This window comes from Lactuca virosa, chromosome 7 (assembly GCF_052849685.1).
Source record: "Lactuca virosa cultivar CGN04683 chromosome 7, Lactuca_virosa_CGN04683_v6, whole genome shotgun sequence".
Classification (NCBI taxonomy): Eukaryota; Viridiplantae; Streptophyta; class Magnoliopsida; order Asterales; family Asteraceae; genus Lactuca; species Lactuca virosa.
In genome coordinates this window covers 173,110,061-173,129,983 of record NC_136432.1, presented here as the reverse complement: position 1 = coordinate 173,129,983, position 19,923 = coordinate 173,110,061, and the positions used below count along the sequence as shown (strand labels likewise).

The following is a 19,923-nucleotide window of genomic DNA, read 5'->3' as shown; positions in this document are numbered from 1 at the left end:
AATGTTTTTATTGTTTTTGTTATCAATTTTTTTAAAAGAAAAATAGACTCTACATTTTCCCACCCTTCAATTGTTGCTAATCGGAAACAAACTCACAGACTTCCTAAAATTGTCGGCTAAATCGCTGGCCACAATCATCGTCCCCACCTCTGGAAAAGGTGACCTCGCAAAGCCACCATCACCACCTATCATTGCCTCCATCCAACTCCCTCACCCACAATCACCTCCCATCCATCGATGTTCAAGCTACTTGTAACACCTGATTCCTGGTATGTATTTTATTCAAGAATTGTATGTATTTTCTCTGGGACTCGACGAGTTGGTGGCCCAACTCGTCGAGTAGAGACGGGATCCGCGGGAAGTTTAAGTGACCTACTCGACGAGTCGGGATACTGACTCGACGAGTAGGTGTTGTTTGAGTGAAACCCTAAATTTGAGGGTTTGCACCCTATTTAAACACTTTATCTCAACCTCCATTGTCCTTATCACTCCCAGAGAGCTGTATATCGAAACCCTAGCCGTTTTTGTGTGTTCTAAGGCCATTTTGGTACATTTGGTGGGTTGTGTAGCTTGGAGAAGAAGAAAGAAGCTTGAGAGTTCGAGTTGGGGCTTAGAGATTCAGGGATCTAGTTCCATTTTCAGCTCAATCAAGGTAAAATGCCCCTGTCTTTGTCTTCTATGTGTTTATTCATCTTTGGACTTGGGTTTTGGGCACATTTAGGGCTTTCCAAGCCATATTCGGATTTATGGAGTGTTATATGAGGTCTTGACTTCAGATCTGAGTCATTGGAAGGGTCTCATGGCATAAAGGTGCCAACTTTATGGCCATGAGATCCCCATGCATCTTGTGGTTCACTTTTAATGGCCTTTTGAGCCAAAGACCCCTTGCATGTGCACCAACTTGGAAATTTTACATGTAAAATGGACATTAGGGGACCAGATCTATGGTTTTGATGAGTTAAGACCCATCTAAATCGACTGTATAGTAATGGTCATGGATGGGCTCGAAGAGTCGTTCTTGGGACTCTGCGATTCGGTGTGTATTGACCACCAAATCCTTTCTGTGGATGGACCAGTTTTTAGGGAAGGAAGTCCCTTAGTTGTTTAGACGCAAAAAGGAGACCTGGGAATCATGAGACTCGATGAGTGGATGAACAGACTCGGCGAGTCCAAGGCAATCTCCCAATCTTTGAAGATGGACTCGACGAGTTGTTCATACAACTCGGCGAGTCATAGACTGGACACATTCTTATGAGGGAGATGAACTCGACGAGTTCAAGGATGAACTCGGCGAGTCGGATGAAGATGGTCCCGATGGTTTGAATGAAGGAGAACCCGTCGAGTTCTTGCTAGACTCGACGAGTAGAGTCGGGGTTAGATCGGGTTAGTGAAGTATGGACTCGACGAGTTGGTAGACCAACTCGGCGAGTCAAGTCAACTGGGTGTTGACTTTGTCCAATATTGACTTTGACTGGACTTGAGTTGACCCTGGTTAGGGTTGTATGTTCTGTTTGATGACTTGAGGGTTGTCGTGTAGGGATTGAGGAGTCGAGGAGAGCCGACCTTCATGCCGAGGACAGTTCCGACACTACGCGACATCGAGGTGAGTTACCTTCCAGTAGAAGTGGGTCTAAGGCACCAAGGCCGACCCACTAGTAGTTGCTTAGCTGAGATGATTGTCTTTGTGATAAATGTCTGGTCTGCTATTGCTTGATATGCGAGTATGCTAGTTTGCTTGATATGTGACTATGCTAGTTTGCTATGTTATGTAAGATAATATCAGTAGGAGGGGACTAGTCCCCGAATCGGTCGTTAGGACCCAACGGGTAGGTCGGACACCCCAGATATGTCTGACAGCATGATTGAGATATGATATTATGTGTTAGCAATAGGGGGTGAAATAGTCCCCGTGATCGGTTGAAAGATCAGAGGGTAGGTCAGCACCCAAGAATGGCTCGACATGGGTAGGTCAGCACCCCAGAATGGCTCGACATGGGTAGGTCAGCACCCCAGAATGGCTTGATATGGGTAGGTCAACACCTCAGAATGGCTTGACATGGGTAGGACGGGCGCCCCAGAATTGCCCGGCAGTATGTATGCTATGTGATTGTATGGTATGTGGTATGATGGGGGAACTCACTAAGCTTTGTGTTTACAGTTTTAGTTTTGGTTTCAGGTACCTCTTCGTCTAAGGGGAAGGACTCGGCGTTGTAGCAGCGCATCACACACACACACATGGTTTCTGCATGGAGTTTTTTGGGAATATACTCTGATTTATTTTACTTTTGACGATATGATTTTCAGACACATTGTTAAGTTTCTTTTTACAAATGACATGGCATGGGAAATGTTTTGGTAAACTATGTTGTGAATTACTTAATTAAAAATGAAATTTTTAGGCTTGAAATTTCGGATGTTACACCACTTCCAGCGACATCTGAAGTCGTCGCCTCGCCCGATAAAGGTGGCCTTGCCAAGCCATCATCACCACCTGTGTGACTCTTCCAGACCTCCTATCGCCACCACCTGAAACCCTATCGCCACCTTCAGACGCACATCTAAAAAGACGAAGGGATACGACATCGATTTAGGGTTTGTGTTATGACACTTCAGATGCAGACGACGATTTAGGGTTTGCGTTTACCTGTCTCTTGTTCTTCTCTAACCATTTCTGACAGGGTTCGTCAACCTGTTTTTTCTTTTTGGTCCATGAAATGGAGTTATTAAAGAGAAAGGGCTACAAGAAAAAGAGAATGGTGAAGTTCTTAGAGAAAAAAAAATGGAGTTCTTTCTTTTCTGTTCAGAGTCATCGGAGATGTTTTTGGGGTAACCGGAGATGAAAATGGCAAATATTGAATCTGAGAATACGATGGTGGTGATGTTTTGGTCTTTCCAGATAGTTAGGGAGACGAAAGAAATGTAGGGAAAGAAAAGGGGGGAGGGGTGGGTAGGTGTATATATATTTTTCTTTTTTTTATTAACTGAAAATGATAAAACAAATAAAAAAAATTAAAAAAACAAATTGTAAATGGTAAAATAGTCTTTTTATGTCTTGAGGGATGAAGTGTGCAAGATTAAAACAAACGAGGGACGGTCCGAATTAATTTTTGAAAATAGGGACTAAACACACTTTCTGACATGTGCACGACACCACCACGAGGGACAATTGATGTAATTTACCCTAATATAAATAATAATTTCTTAATAGCTTCTTATTATAATTATAAAATTATTAAAAAATAAAAAGTAATAAAAACATAATATTGTTATTTTAAAAATAAATTGTAATCGCATTTGCCTATTTGATAATGCTATCCTTTTATAATGGATAAAACTTTAATAAAATTAACAAGCTTTCGTTAAAAAAAATTATATATATATATATATATATATATATATATATATATATATATATATATACACGACAAGGCAATACCACTAACCATGGCTTCTTCTTCTCTCTCCCTTATCCTTTTGTGCTTCATCTTCATATCATTCGCCATCTCCGACGCCGTTGTTCCCCCCGCCGACACTTTTCGGTATGTCAACCAAGGCGATTTTGGAGAACTCGATTCCGAATACGCCCCAAACTATCGTCCTCTTCCTCCATACACCTCCCCTTTCCAGCTCTGTTTCTACAACACCACCCCCGGCGTCTACACTCTTAGTCTCCGCATGGGAACCGGACGTGATGAAGCAATCATGCCATGGGTGTGGGATGCCAACAGAGGCAACCCAGTTGGCGAAAACGCCACATTCTCATTAGGCTCCGACGGAAACCTTGTACTCGCCGACGGAGATGGACGGATCGCATGGCAAACCAACACCGCCAACAAGGGTGTCGTCGGTTTTGCCATACTCTCCACTGGTAACATTGTGCTTCGTGACTCCAAGGGTGGTTTCGTCTGGCAAAGCTTTGATTCACCTACTGATACGCTTATGTTTGGTCAATCTCTCCGGATCGGAGGTCCGACGAAGCTCGTCAGCAGAGCTTCAACGACGAACAACGTTAACGGAGTGTATAGTTTCGTGATAGAGCCAAAAAGATTGGCTTTGTATTATAAGAACATGCTTTACTGGGCTTACACGTTTCCTGCGTATCCGGAATTGAACCAACGAAATGTGACTATTGTTAATGCAACATTCGACATCGTGGAAACCGAATACAATAACGACTTTAACGCAATTAGGTGTCATCTTTCAAACTCTAATGCTCAACCTTTTTTGGACATGGACATACTCCGATTCAATAACACGTTATCCTACATCCGATTAAGCATCGATGGGAACTTACGACTCTACTCTTATCGTCCTCCAAATGTGCGTTTTAGCCAATGGAGGCTGGTGTTCAGATTGTTCGATAACATGGAGACCACGAGGCGGGGTTTATATGAAGACGAGTGCCAACTGCCTGAACGCTGCGGCAAGTTTGGGCTGTGTGAGGACAGCCAGTGTGTTGGGTGTCCGTCGCCGGAGGGTGTTTTTGCGTGGAGCAAAAACTGCAACGTGAAGACGCCGTCTTGTAAGGCGGGTGGTTCTCGTTACTACCAGCTCAAAGGGGTCGACCATTTCACTTCTAAATACTCTCCGGGGAGTGGGCCGATGAAACAGATAGATTGCGAGAGTAAATGCACAAAGGACTGTAAGTGTATGGGGTATTTCTATCGCACTGATCTATCGAGGTGTTGGATCGCTAACGAGCTGAAAACGTTGACGAGGGTCGGGAACTCGACTAATTTGGCGTACATCAAAACACCTATTCAGTAGTTCGATAGGTCTACTAGGAATGAGGAAATAAGGAAGATGAAGATTTGAAGAAATACCATTGTTTACTTGCTTTTCTGTATTTTACCTTCCATTGTGTGTTTGTATCGAAATCAAAGAGACTATGTGGTATACTTTTTAAGATGTAAAACGCTTCGGTATGCGTAACACATTTGCAGTAGAATAAATGTGTTTCCAGTCTACAAGTGGACGAAATATTTACAGTTTACAAGAAAAAAAGATGGATTGTTTTTTAAATTCCACAACGACATAAAAAAGGAGAGCTACTATTTGTATAGACCCCCCAGGGGATGAAAGACAAAAATCACATCAACCTGCGTATTCTTTCTTTATTTTCCATCTACTCTTTGTCTTTATTTATTTTTTTAATAAATTTTGAACAATAAAAAACATATACTAAATGTAGTTTTTCTTAGACAAAACTTCAAAAATGGTTCCTGTGATTTTCAAAAATCTGAAATTTAGTCCCTAATTTACAAAAACCTCACAGATGGTCATTGTGGTTTCAAATTTTTTTTTACAAACGGTCCTTTTCGCTAACTCCGTTAGCTTTTTGCTGTTAAATGAAGAGTATTTCTGTGATTTCACCTTGGAAGAACTTGAGAGAATATGTATGCACACTAAAATCGGCCCACTCTTATTTTCACACACTTGTGTCAATTTTGTGAGCCAAGGACCCCTTTATATATTATGGAGGATTAGGGTTACATCCATATAAACCCTAATACCCATGACCTTTTATTTACATAGGATCCATGGGTTAAAAGCTCCATGGACCATCCATGAAAGCTTAGCCCAACCTAAATGAACTTGGCCCATTCCATATATCTATAAGAGTCCATATTTAATTAGTTCTTTTTGATCACTTAATTAATTCTAAATTAATTCTTGATCAATATTAATTAAATAATATGATTCCATATTCATATATTAGAACTTATAATATATTAATATAAATCATAAATATACTATTCTCAAAAGACTATCCATATAAATTGTGCCGGTGAAGTGCAACCCAAATGGACCATGCCGGGTCGGGTCAAGTACATACCAAATATAGTTATGGACTTAGACATTAATCCAACAGTAGGCATGTGTTGTTTTCCCTCCTTCATGCTCTTGTTGTTTGCGTTTGTGATGGTATGTTGTGTTTGAGACGCTATGTGGGGTTTATCTAAGTCTCCACCTAGAAATTAAAATTTTACCTCATGATGGTCTAGATGTTTTATTTTGAGAATCTTCATATGCCATTTTGCATACCGAGAGACGTGCTTAGAAGATATTCGGGTGAGCCATTTTGGATTTTGATGTGGGAGGCATTCACCACCGTCAGAGCAAGCTTTAAGTGAGAGAAGACCAACAACCGGTTTGATCTTTGGTGGTATCAGTAAGGAACTCAAGGAATCTGCAAGGTAGGCATGTTGGGTTTGAATGCAGGATTTGTATGGGTCATTCTGGGATATGAGGCAATGAGGAATTGGATTGATCGTGGGTCTAAGATCGGTAATTGTCAAGTTCATACCTTCGATGTGTGGTTAGTTGCAGGTTCGCATGAGAATTACTCTAGTGCAAGTAGGTTGTTAAATTGGTTGGGCACCTGTTTCGATAGTTGAAATTTTGTTATTCGTCATCCGATAAAGTCACCGAAGACTTATAATGGATTAAGTGGAAAGCGCTCTGGAATATTGATTCCGTTGTGATTTTGGGGAGTATTCATTCAATTTTGGCAGGTGTGTGTTCGCTAGGATTGGCTGGTAATGAAACGCTAGTACTTGTGGGCTCAGGTTGTCGACAACTTCGAGTAGTCAGGTTGCGAAATAGATTAGAAATCTATTAATTTTGTGGTTGGAAGAGCGCCGTTGAATCCAAGTGGGGGAGAACCGCTTGGACTAAGGGATTGCACAAGGAATGGGATTTCAGGTTACCTTGCGCATTAGTGGTGGTGCATGGCGGGCATGTGATTAGGATCATGTGGAGGGATTGTGCTAGAGCTTCCCTGCCTATTCTTGTATGATGAAGGTGTAAGTCCCAAAACACTTAGATCAATATGATATCAATCAAACTATCTAAACAGTGTGGAATATAAATCATATAGTGATTCAAGAACACACAAATAACTCTTAATGCACACGATTTATTAGTTGAAATCGTCTGGTACACCAAGAACCTCTTAATAGCCGAATACAATTATGATCAGCAACTAGAACTCCTAAACGGCTGAAAATCTATTTATACTAACCTAGTACAAAGCCTTAACAGGCCCAAGCCCAAGCTGACCGAAATCACTATGTGATTTCGTTCCCCATAACCGAAAACACCATAAGCCCACTAACAATAAACATAACTACGCCCAAGTACAATAATAAACTAGAAGCCCAACATAAACCATTTAGAAAAGACCCAACAATCTCCCCCTTGGTTTATTGCTGGCTGACTTTACCGCTTCTCCACAAGATGAACATCAAAATCTGCCAATGCTCCTGCCCACAACCTCTTTTGGAATTGATGAAGTTTGAACTGTAGTTGTGGCTTTAGAACTTGAACCAGAAGAACTCGAAGGTGCCAGATGTTTATGAGGTACAATAGGATGAACAGAATGTGTCTGTTGAGCTGAGAAGGCACTATTTGTTGAGATTCCTAGATTGGCAGAAGAATAGGAATTCACATGGTTGATTTCGCGCTGCTTATCATCCATGTCACATGCCTTGATTATATCCATCACTTCTGCAAGAGAAAGCTTGCTCAAATCTCTAGTCTTTTTGATCACTGACACATTCATGTCCCAACTACGTGGAAGAGAATTCAGCAGCTTCTTGTTAATCTTTGTACGTGGTAAATCGATCCCATCCGTACTCATCTCTGTAGTGAGAGTAACAAATATTTGCAGCTGGACTTCTAGAGACTCCCCTAGAACATGATGAAATATGTTGAACCTCTGTCGAAGTAGATTTTGTCTGCTCTGCCTCATGTCCTCATTTCCCTCATAAACCTCAATCACAGCCTCCTATAAATCCTTTTCAGACGTATATTTCCTAAAGCCTTGGGCAATTTCAGGAGATAAGGCCATGGTAAGAGTGGCAAGAACTCTATCATGTTCTTCAATCTTTTCAAAGTCCTCATCCGTGTAGTTCTCTATCCTTTTATCAACAACAGTTTTAGCTTCATCATCCAAAGTTGTTGTAATCATGGCTGGACCTCTGAGAATGCTCCTCAATATCTTGGCATCCTTCATTTTAATGTACTTCTCAATTCTGAATTTCCATTCCTGAAACCCATCAGCGGACAAAAGACGAGGAATTCGAGTGGCAGTCCCCATAATAGAATCCAACTCCTGATGCACTGAATTGTTGTACTGAGATTCCATTTTAATTAACAAAACCGAGAACACCAAAACAATTTTGACCGAAAAGAAGGAAAGTCAACAGGTGAGTTGACCGAAAACTCCAAAAAGTGTTGACCGAGAACAGTTGATTTCGGCCGAGAACGAAAACCGAAAAGTGCTTATTACTTATACAGATTCGGTAAAGACGTTGACCGAAAACCTTCAACTTTGACCAAGACCCACCGAAAACCCTTAAATTTCATGATTTTAGTTTATAAGGATCCACGAAGATCTTATTAATCCCGAAAATTCAGATGAAGATCCACGAAGAACACGATGAATATGAAGAATCCCAAGAACAGTTAATCGATGAACAACAATAATTTTATCAATTTAAATCGAAACTTATCAATTTTCGATTAAACCAATGATCTCAAAACAGCTAAAAATGAGTCCCCAAGGTCCTTGAATCGATTGATACCTATTCAATGTTCTGATACCAATTGTAAGTCATAAAACACTTCGATCAATATGATATCAATCAAACTATCTAAAGAATGTGGAATATAAATCAGATAGTGATTCAAGAACACACAAATAACTCTTAATGCACACAATTTATTAGTTGAAATTGTCTGGTACACCAAGAACCTCTTAACAGCCGAATACAATTATGATAAACAACTAGAACTCCTAAACGACTGAAAAGCTATTTATACTAACCTAGTACAAAGCCTTAACAGGCCCAAGCCCAATTTGACCGAATTCACTATGTGATTTCGGTCCCCATAACCGAAAACACCATAAGCCCACTAACAATAAACATAACTAAGCCCAAGTACAATAATAAACTAGAAGCCCAACATAAACCATTTAAATATGACCCAACAGAAGGCTTTGGGGTTTGAAGCATAACCTAGACATCTGATTGGGGTATAGCCGGATGTGGTTTTGAACCATGATGATTATGGTTGGTATGGTAGATGGACGGTAAGACAATGGGTTGGGTCCATGGCAGTATGGAAGTGTTGTAAGACTATGGGGTAGCCGTAGCATTCACTAGGTTAGCAGGTAGTGATGAAAGCGTTGTAAGACTGTGGGGTGGCCGTAGCATTCATTAGGTTAGAAGGTAGTGATGGAAGTGTTGTAAAACTGCGGGGTGGCCGTATCATTCACTAAGTTAATAGGTAGTGATGGAAATGTTGTAAGACTGCGGGGTGGCCGTAACATTCAGTAGCTTAGCTGGTAGTGATGGAAGTGTTGTAAGACTACGGGGTGGTTGTAGCATTCACTAGGTTGGCCGGTAGTGATAAAAGTGTTGTAATACTGCGGGGTGGTCTTAGTATTCACTAGGTTGGCAGGTGGTAATAGAGGTGTTGTGAGATTGTAGGAAGGCCACAACATTCGTGGAATCAAGGAAGGTTGTGGGCCGTATGACGTCGTTTGTGATGTAAGAGTACAACTGGGCGTGTAACATTCTACTAGAGCAAAGTAAGCTACATTGAATCAGTGTGATGGTTGGTTATGATATCCCTGGTTGGAACAGGAGGGTTGTTGAAGACTTATATACAAGTAGGTTAGGGTAGCTTTGCCAGACAAACTCTTGGATAGAGACTCGTGGTATAGTCGTTTGAAAGGATGTCGGTTTAAGCGGCCGGTCGGGAATCTGGCGCTCCAGATAATTTGTAGATCAGCTCAGAGCTCAAAATATTTTGGATAGATTGAAAATGTGAATGTTGATCAGCAGCATAATTTACGGTTGTAAGGATGTCGCTCGGATTAGATTGCAAAGTGGAGTCATATTGGCTGTGATTTAGAATGGTTTTGTATGTCGGGAAGTTAGATAAGGTATCAGATTCCTGGTTTTGAGTTGAGTAATGACGCCTATCCTTTATTGGTTAAGGTCAGTGGGAGCAAGGATTCATCCATCATCAGTATGTGAGTTCTACTAAGGATGGGTTCGAGTATTGGAAGGTCATCGTATGTTAGGGTCGACTTTTATCAGGGACCTGGAAGATATGGTCGGATCGTCTGATTGCTTGGAAAGTAGCAATGAGTGATTTCGAGGACAAAATGTAATTTAAGTGGGGGAGAGTTGTAACACCCTGTTTCGATTCGTTTCATAATTCGGGTCTGTGACCCGCAGATCAAGTACCATAAGGCTTTGGGCTTTGGAAAAGAGAGGTTTACACCCATTTGGAAGTGGGTAATGTATATTATGTGATCCAAGAGTTCGGTTTGTGCTTTAGAGTCAAAGGATAAAATGGGAAAAGTAGTGTTTCAGACTTTTTTTTTATGAATTATGGATTTTAGTTCGAGTTGTTTGAAGTCAAAAGTAATTAGATATGGTTGTAGAGCTCCTCAATACATTTACGTCGATATAAATATTGTTGAAATCGGAGTTGAAACTAAGAAATTATGAACATTTGAAGTTAGGACGATTTTTGGGTTAGCCGTGTACGATGGGCGTACAGGGAGTACACTGGGCATACTAGGGCATCCCTAGTATGTTGGGTGTACGCGATCAGTGCCTAAACCCTATTTTCGTGATTTGAGCCCTATTTAAGCTCCTTAACTTCCCAAACACATTCCATTCTCAGCCTCCACCTCTCCAACACCCTCTCCTGAAATCCTGACCCTAGTTTGAGCTTTATGAGAAAAAACAAGGTGTTTTTAAGTGATTTGGAGTGTTCTTGGTGCACCTTGGAGAAGAAGAAACTCATTAAAGAAGCATTGTTTGCATTGGAGGTTGTAGATCCAGACCTTGTTCACATTGATCTTTCTTCTGGAGGTATAAAGTTTGAATCTTGATGATGAAATTGTTAGATCTGGCTAGTTTTGGGTGTTATGAGCTTTTGGTCACTTTAAGTGCATAAAGTTTAGATCTTGAAAGTTTGTGACCTTGTTATGGATAAAGTTGGAAAGTTTATCCATCTAAACATCATATTGATTTAGATCTGAAGGTTAGAGACTTGGACTTAATGGATTAAGTTGAAAAAGATGCACTTTTGGTCCCTTTGAGACTTTAAGACTAGATCTTGTTTGTTGGGACCATTCTAATGGATAAATTTGGAAACTTTATCCATTATGGATTCATTAGGGACCATAAAAATGTGACCTTGGTCCCTAGTTTTCCTCCATGCGTGGTCTTGAATGTCTTAATGGGTTAAGAAGTTAGGGTTTTTGGATGTTGAAGACTTAATAGCCATGCAATACCATAAAGTTGGAAACTTTATGGTTAAGGATATCATTTAAGGGTTAGATCTGGATTTTGGACGAAAGAGCTTAAAGGATTAAGCTCTTAATGGATTGGGAGGATGGCAGCCGCGTACGCTGGGCATACCAAAAGGTACGCTGCACGTACGTGGTCAGCCCCTCAACTCCTGGTCAAGGCGTAGTACGCCCCGCGTACGTGTTGAGTACGCCTAGCGTACTCAACCGAGTTGACCCAGTTAACTCGGTTGACTTTTGACTTTGACCAGGACTTTGACCAAGTTTGACCTAAGGGCATTTTAGGTAATTTGATTTATAGTTTGATATTTGGGTTCCTGTTAATTGTATAAATGACTGGTAGAGATAGCTTTTAGAGCAGTGAATGGTGTACCTATTCTTTCAGACTGTGAGGTGAATTTTTCTCACTATATCCATGGGTCCAAGGCACCAATTCCGGCCCATTAATTATTATGTGGAATGCTAGTTGTATCTGTGATGCATGCATGAAAGACCAGGATATGGCCCCTGGCAATTGTATGAAAGACCGGGATATGGACCCTGGCAATTGTATGAAAGACCAGAATCTGGCCCCTAGCACTTGTATGTAAGACCGAGATTTGGCCCTCAACATTGCAAGGAAAGACCATGGGGGTAGCCCATGGCACTTGTATGTAAGACTGGGATTTGACCCTCAACATTGCAAGGAAAGAACATGGGGGTAGCCCATGACACTTGTATGCTTTGGTATGTGGTATTTTGGGGGAACTCACTAAGCTTTGTACTTAGGGTTTCATATTTATGGTTTCAGGTACTTTTGGCTTGAAAGGGAAGGACTTGAGTTGACCCTGGTTAGGGTTGTATGTTCTGTTTGATGACTTGAGGGTTGTCGTGTAGGGATTGAGGAGTCGAGGAGAGCCGACCTTCATGCCGAGGACAGTTCCGACACTACGCGACATCGAGGTGAGTTACCTTCCAGTAGAAGTGGGTCTAAGGCACCAAGGCCGACCCACTAGTAGTTGCTTAGCTGAGATGATTGTCTTTGTGATAAATGTCTGGTCTGCTATTGCTTGATATGCGAGTATGCTAGTTTGCTTGATATGTGACTATGCTAGTTTGCTATGTTATGTAAGATAATATCAGTAGGAGGGGACTAGTCCCCGAATCGGTCGTTAGGACCCAACGGGTAGGTCGGACACCCCAGATATGTCTGACAGCATGATTGAGATATGATATTATGTGTTAGCAATAGGGGGTGAAATAGTCCCCGTGATCGGTTGAAAGATCAGAGGGTAGGTCAGCACCCAAGAATGGCTCGACATGGGTAGGTCAGCACCCCAGAATGGCTCGACATGGGTAGGTCAGCACCCCAGAATGGCTTGATATGGGTAGGTCAACACCCCAGAATGGCTTGACATGGGTAGGACGGGCGCCCCAGAATTGCCCGGCAGTATGTATGCTATGTGATTGTATGGTATGTGGTATGATGGGGGAACTCACTAAGCTTTGTGTTTACAGTTTTAGTTTTGGTTTCAGGTACCTCTTCGTCTAAGGGGAAGGACTCGGCGTTGTAGCAGCGCATCACGCACACACACACATGGTTTCTGCATGGAGTTTTTTGGGAATATACTCTGATTTATTTTACTTTTGACGATATGATTTTCAGACACATTGTTAAGTTTCTTTTTACAAATGACATGGCATGGGAAATGTTTTGGTAAACTATGTTGTGAATTACTTAATTAAAAATGAAATTTTTAGGCTTGAAATTTCGGATGTTACACCACTTCCAGCGACATCTGAAGTCGTCGCCTCGCCCGATAAAGGTGGCCTTGCCAAGCCATCATCACCACCTGTGTGACTCTTCCAGACCTCCTATCGCCACCACCTGAAACCCTATCGCCACCTTCAGACGCACATCTAAAAAGACGAAGGGATACGACATCGATTTAGGGTTTGTGTTATGACACTTCAGATGCAGACGACGATTTAGGGTTTGCGTTTACCTGTCTCTTGTTCTTCTCTGACCATTTCTGACAGGGTTCGTCAACCTGTTTTTTCTTTTTGGTCCATGAAATGGAGTTATTAAAGAGAAAGGGCTACAAGAAAAAGAGAATGGTGAAGTTCTTAGAGAAAAAAAAAATGGAGTTCTTTCTTTTCTGTTCAGAGTCATCGGAGATGTTTTTGGGGTAACCGGAGATGAAAATGGCAAATATTGAATCTGAGAATACGATGGTGGTGATGTTTTGGTCTTTCCAGATAGTTAGGGAGACGAAAGAAATGTAGGGAAAGAAAAGGGGGGAGGGGTGGGTAGGTGTATATATATTTTTCTTTTTTTTATTAACTGAAAATGATAAAACAAATAAAAAAAATTAAAAAAACAAATTGTAAATGGTAAAATAGTCTTTTTATGTCTTGAGGGATGAAGTGTGCAAGATTAAAACAAACGAGGGACGGTCCGAATTAATTTTTGAAAAATAGGGACTAAACACACTTTCTGACATGTGCACGACACCACCACGAGGGACAATTGATGTAATTTACCCTAATATAAATAATAATTTCTTAATAGCTTCTTATTATAATTATAAAATTATTAAAAAATAAAAAGTAATAAAAACATAATATTGTTATTTTAAAAATAAATTGTAATCGCATTTGCCTATTTGATAATGCTATCCTTTTATAATGGATAAAACTTTAATAAAATTAACAAGCTTTCGTTAAAAAAAATTATATATATATATATATATATATATATATATATATATATATATATATATATATATATATATATATATATATACACGACAAGGCAATACCACTAACCATGGCTTCTTCTTCTCTCTCCCTTATCCTTTTGTGCTTCATCTTCATATCATTCGCCATCTCCGACGCCGTTGTTCCCCCCGCCGACACTTTTCGGTATGTCAACCAAGGCGATTTTGGAGAACTCGATTCCGAATACGCCCCAAACTATCGTCCTCTTCCTCCATACACCTCCCCTTTCCAGCTCTGTTTCTACAACACCACCCCCGGCGTCTACACTCTTAGTCTCCGCATGGGAACCGGACGTGATGAAGCAATCATGCCATGGGTGTGGGATGCCAACAGAGGCAACCCAGTTGGCGAAAACGCCACATTCTCATTAGGCTCCGACGGAAACCTTGTACTCGCCGACGGAGATGGACGGATCGCATGGCAAACCAACACCGCCAACAAGGGTGTCGTCGGTTTTGCCATACTCTCCACTGGTAACATTGTGCTTCGTGACTCCAAGGGTGGTTTCGTCTGGCAAAGCTTTGATTCACCTACTGATACGCTTATGTTTGGTCAATCTCTCCGGATCGGAGGTCCGACGAAGCTCGTCAGCAGAGCTTCAACGACGAACAACGTTAACGGAGTGTATAGTTTCGTGATAGAGCCAAAAAGATTGGCTTTGTATTATAAGAACATGCTTTACTGGGCTTACACGTTTCCTGCGTATCCGGAATTGAACCAACGAAATGTGACTATTGTTAATGCAACATTCGACATCGTGGAAACCGAATACAATAACGACTTTAACGCAATTAGGTGTCATCTTTCAAACTCTAATGCTCAACCTTTTTTGGACATGGACATACTCCGATTCAATAACACGTTATCCTACATCCGATTAAGCATCGATGGGAACTTACGACTCTACTCTTATCGTCCTCCAAATGTGCGTTTTAGCCAATGGAGGCTGGTGTTCAGATTGTTCGATAACATGGAGACCACGAGGCGGGGTTTATATGAAGACGAGTGCCAACTGCCTGAACGCTGCGGCAAGTTTGGGCTGTGTGAGGACAGCCAGTGTGTTGGGTGTCCGTCGCCGGAGGGTGTTTTTGCGTGGAGCAAAAACTGCAACGTGAAGACGCCGTCTTGTAAGGCGGGTGGTTCTCGTTACTACCAGCTCAAAGGGGTCGACCATTTCACTTCTAAATACTCTCCGGGGAGTGGGCCGATGAAACAGATAGATTGCGAGAGTAAATGCACAAAGGACTGTAAGTGTATGGGGTATTTCTATCGCACTGATCTATCGAGGTGTTGGATCGCTAACGAGCTGAAAACGTTGACGAGGGTCGGGAACTCGACTAATTTGGCGTACATCAAAACACCTATTCAGTAGTTCGATAGGTCTACTAGGAATGAGGAAATAAGGAAGATGAAGATTTGAAGAAATACCATTGTTTACTTGCTTTTCTGTATTTTACCTTCCATTGTGTGTTTGTATCGAAATCAAAGAGACTATGTGGTATACTTTTTAAGATGTAAAACGCTTCGGTATGCGTAACACATTTGCAGTAGAATAAATGTGTTTCCAGTCTACAAGTGGACGAAATATTTACAGTTTACAAGAAAAAAAGATGGATTGTTTTTTAAATTCCACAACGACATAAAAAAGGGGAGCTACTATTTGTATAGACCCCCCAGGGGATGAAAGACAAAAATCACATCAACCTGCGTATTCTTTCTTTATTTTCCATCTACTCTTTGTCTTTATTTATTTTTTTAATAAATTTTGAACAATAAAAAACATATACTAAATGTAGTTTTTCTTAGACAAAACTTCAAAAATGGTACCTGTGATTTTTAAAAATCTGAAATTTAGTCCCTAATTTACAAAAACCTCACAGATGGTCATTGTGGTTTCAAAACTTTTTTTACAAACGGTCCTTTTCGCTAACTCCGTTAGCTTTTTGCTGTTAAATGAAGAGTATTTCTGTGATTTCACTACCACAATGACCATTTATTAAGTTTTGCCTTATATATATATATATATATATATATATATATCAGACGAAGTTAAGGGCTGCCGGCAACCCTCATACCGGTTGTAAACACCCCTTCGCCTTCTCCGGACTTAATAAACCACCCAAAAACACCTCCTAACTTCTTTCTTTCTTCTTCTTCGATCGAATTCCAAGAAAACACACTGGATGTATGTTGTGTTTCCATCGAGATCAATGAGGCAACAACCTCTCTTCTTCCTTGCTTCATGTCAAACGAAACTGCCAAACACCCTTTTGATTATTGAGCAACAACAAGCTAAACACCCTCTAAAGATCTCTATTGTTGATGTTCTGTTTTCTTCTTTGAACTCTGCCAAAAACACCTCACTGGAGGTGTTGTTTTCTTCCAATGAACAAGGAGGCAACAAGCTCGTCTTTTTTTTTTGTTCCTCTCCTTCTTTCTGTCAGACACCCGTTGCCAAACACCACCCACATACGATATTTAGCTGATCCTTCCCTTATTCCCTTCGTGATTCACTACTTAAGTAGAAGCAAGCAGCCCAAAAGCTGCTTGAGTAGCCCCTCGTTGCACCCATAAAGACCGACAACAACCCCATTGCTTCCGTTCTTCTTTCCTTCTTTCGTCCAATCAAGCACGAAAAGTGCTTCCCATTGATGCTTTTGTTTTTCTTTCTCGATCAGATGAGCAAGAAATCCCTAACCAAGACCACGACTATCGGTAGCGATTTGGTAATCGTTTCCCATTTTTGCTGTTAGAAGCCAAGATGACTTGTTTTTCGTTAAACAAGAGGCGGCGGATGGAGTTGTGCTTTCAGTTGTTAGTAGCGATTCTTCATCTCTAGCAACTTACAACTTCAATTGATGATCCATTTAGATCCTGGTACGTTTGAATTTAAACATAGCTGTTGTTCTTCAATGTTGTGGATGATTTGTTCCTTTTTGATATTGTTAGATGAATCGATGACTCTGTTTGTCTGTTGTACAAATTTGTTCCTTTTGAAGGCGTCAGATGAAAATGAACAAGAATCAACCATCTGGTAGAAACTGAACCTGTAATCGACAAGGATGGGGGTTACAGTCAAAGAATGAAGAAGAAGATCAAAATGTCTGTGAAATTGCGACTGCAAGTTTAGAATCAAAGACCCTTATACCCTAGATCAGTGTGGGTGAACAGTTGTAGCGGTGGTGATTATGGATGGAGGAGGGCGGAGGACAGCAACCAAAGGTTTTTTTTGCAATTTAGAGATGAGCTAGGATCGTTGATGAGAGAGAGAGTTATATTAAATAATTACATATATATATATATATATATATATATATATATATATATATTAAATAAGACAAAACTTCATAAATGGTCCCTGTGGTAGTGAAATGACAGAAATACCCTTCACTTAACGGCCAAAAACTAACAGAGTTAACGAAAAGGACCATTTGTTAAAAGTTTTGAAACCACAGGGACCATCTGTGAGGTTTTTGTAAATTAGGGACTAAACTTCAGATTTTTGAAAACCACAGGGACCATTTTTTAAGTTTTATCTTTTTCTTATATAGACAAAATTGCAAAAATGGTATTGTGATTGTCAAAATTATGTGGTTTTAATCCAAAAAAAAGTTTGTTGGTGCATTATTGGTTCAATTTTGGATAGTTTGTGTGGTTTTGGTCCTGTGATTAACATTTTTTTGTGGTTTTGGTCCACACCCAACTTGAAAAGACAAATATGCCCTTATATAATTTTTTTGTTTTTTATTTAATTTCTTATTATTTTTATTTAAAAAGAAAAAGAAAAAGAAAAAGAAAAAGAAAAGTACATCCTTACACACTCACTTTACTCTCTCTTTCTCTCTCTCTCACACTCTCTCTCTCTCACTCACTCACTCTCTTTCTCTCTCTCTCTCCCTCTCTCTTAACACCATCACCCTACCACCTCTGACGCACCACATGTCGGACCTCCAACTGCCGGACGACCAACTGTCAGACCTCCAATTATCGGACCACAACCTGTCATATAACGACCTGTCGATCCACCACCTACCAGACCACCCATTCCTCTTAAATCACACCCCACCACACCTTAAAATGAGATCCATAACTCCGTTACCCTAGTTTCGACGACGAGAAGAGGCCCGGTGGTTTCAAATCGGGGCATAAGGAGGTCGATGATGGCGGCGATCTGGTGGCTGAGTGCAGATCTGGTGGTTCTGTTGGATGTAGAAATGATGGCAAAGCCTTCCCCATTCGTTGATAGATGACGTCTAGGGTTCTGACAATGGCGGCACACAAAGGTTAGAGTTGCGATGGCAAAGCAGTTGACGATGTTAGAACAAATCAGAATCAAGCTGGAGTTCCAATGGACTTCGAGTATGTGAATGAGGGTTGTACTTCGGTGAATGATCAATCTTCCAGTAAAGAAAGGCGGTTGATTTGAGAGATTTTTGGTGAGTTTTGATAGAATGTAGAGAAGCTGGAGAAGATGAAAAGCTATATTGGGGAAATAGAAATGTAAAGAGATGGGGAAACAGTGTATACGAGAAAAGAGAGAGAAGGATAATAAGCTCGACGGAATTCCGACAAGAATGGTGTCCGACGGCGGTGGTTCCATTCACCGGTGGTGGAAGGTGGAGTTGGTGATGAAGGGGCTTCTATGGGAGGGGTTTGGGTTATTTTCTTTTATTTATTTTTTTGTTTTAAGTTAAAAAAAAATCAAATTAATTTATGTATTTCAGCATTTAAACAAATAAAAAATACAAATTATAAGGGCATATTCGTTTTTTTAATTGTGTAGGGACCAAAATCACTAAAAAGATCTGAAATTGGACCAGTTATGCACCACCAAACTTTTTTGGACCAAATCCACATAATTTTGACAACCACAGAAACTGATGTTACATAATACTCGAACGCATATGCAATCAAACATCTTCATTGACATTATGATTATAATTGCAATATACTCTATCTATGCGGTAATCTATTCTACAAACTTTGCTATGATCGTGAAGTTTACATAGATCAACGACATCATATATAGCCAACATGTCGAAAAAACTAACGTTGATCGAATCACCTTAAAAGGGGTAAATGTCCAATCCCCTAGTTCGATTGTGACGATAAACAACTCTCTTTTGTCATTTAAGAGCTGGTGAGTAAGTCTTCGTACCTTTTTAGCTTAAAAGGGTGATAATTTATACTAAGTTTCTTTTTGTTGGATGATGCAGACATTTATACTATGACGAAGTATAATGCAAGTCATGATTTCAGTTTGTTAGAGTGCTAACTATGGTTTTTAATTAATTATTAACAAGTTACAAACTTGTTTGGTTTTATTGTATATGGGTCCGGTTAGTGTTTACACTTATCCATTGTAAGACTGATCCTCGTTTCGATAAGTGTTGTTTACCATCGATTTGATAAGTTTCGTTTCCATAAGAGTCGTTTTGATAAATATCATTTCACGTTTTTTATGAATGTTGTAAAGCAGTAAACTGATGTCGGTTTACACACAACATCAACATTCAATTTTTATGGATCCTATAAAGTACGATTTTTGTTTATACATATATAACTTTTTAATAATGGTCGTATGTTATATAGATTTGTTACATAAGAAAAAAATATCCTTGCATTTTAGTTATGTCTATGATAACTTTGTTTTGCGGTTACAAGCAATCATAATATCGTCGAATAAGTTCGCAAGTGATCGTGATAAATGCAAAGTGGAATTGTGATTTCCAATTTATAGGCTTCTTATATGCCCATTGGATGTTTACACTTATCAATTTTAGGACAAAACTTATTTTGATAAGTGTCTTTTACGTTGCATTCTT

The 19,923-nt window shown here is 40.1% G+C and overlaps 2 pseudogenes; both read left to right on the top strand.

Moving 5' to 3' along the window:
- Positions 1-3,424: 3,424 nt before the first annotated feature.
- On the top strand, positions 3,425-4,970 carry LOC145124394 (epidermis-specific secreted glycoprotein EP1 pseudogene; annotated as a pseudogene).
- A 9,157-nt stretch (positions 4,971-14,127) lies between these two features.
- Positions 14,128-15,673, top strand: LOC145124393 (epidermis-specific secreted glycoprotein EP1 pseudogene; annotated as a pseudogene).
- Positions 15,674-19,923: the final 4,250 nt, after the last annotated feature.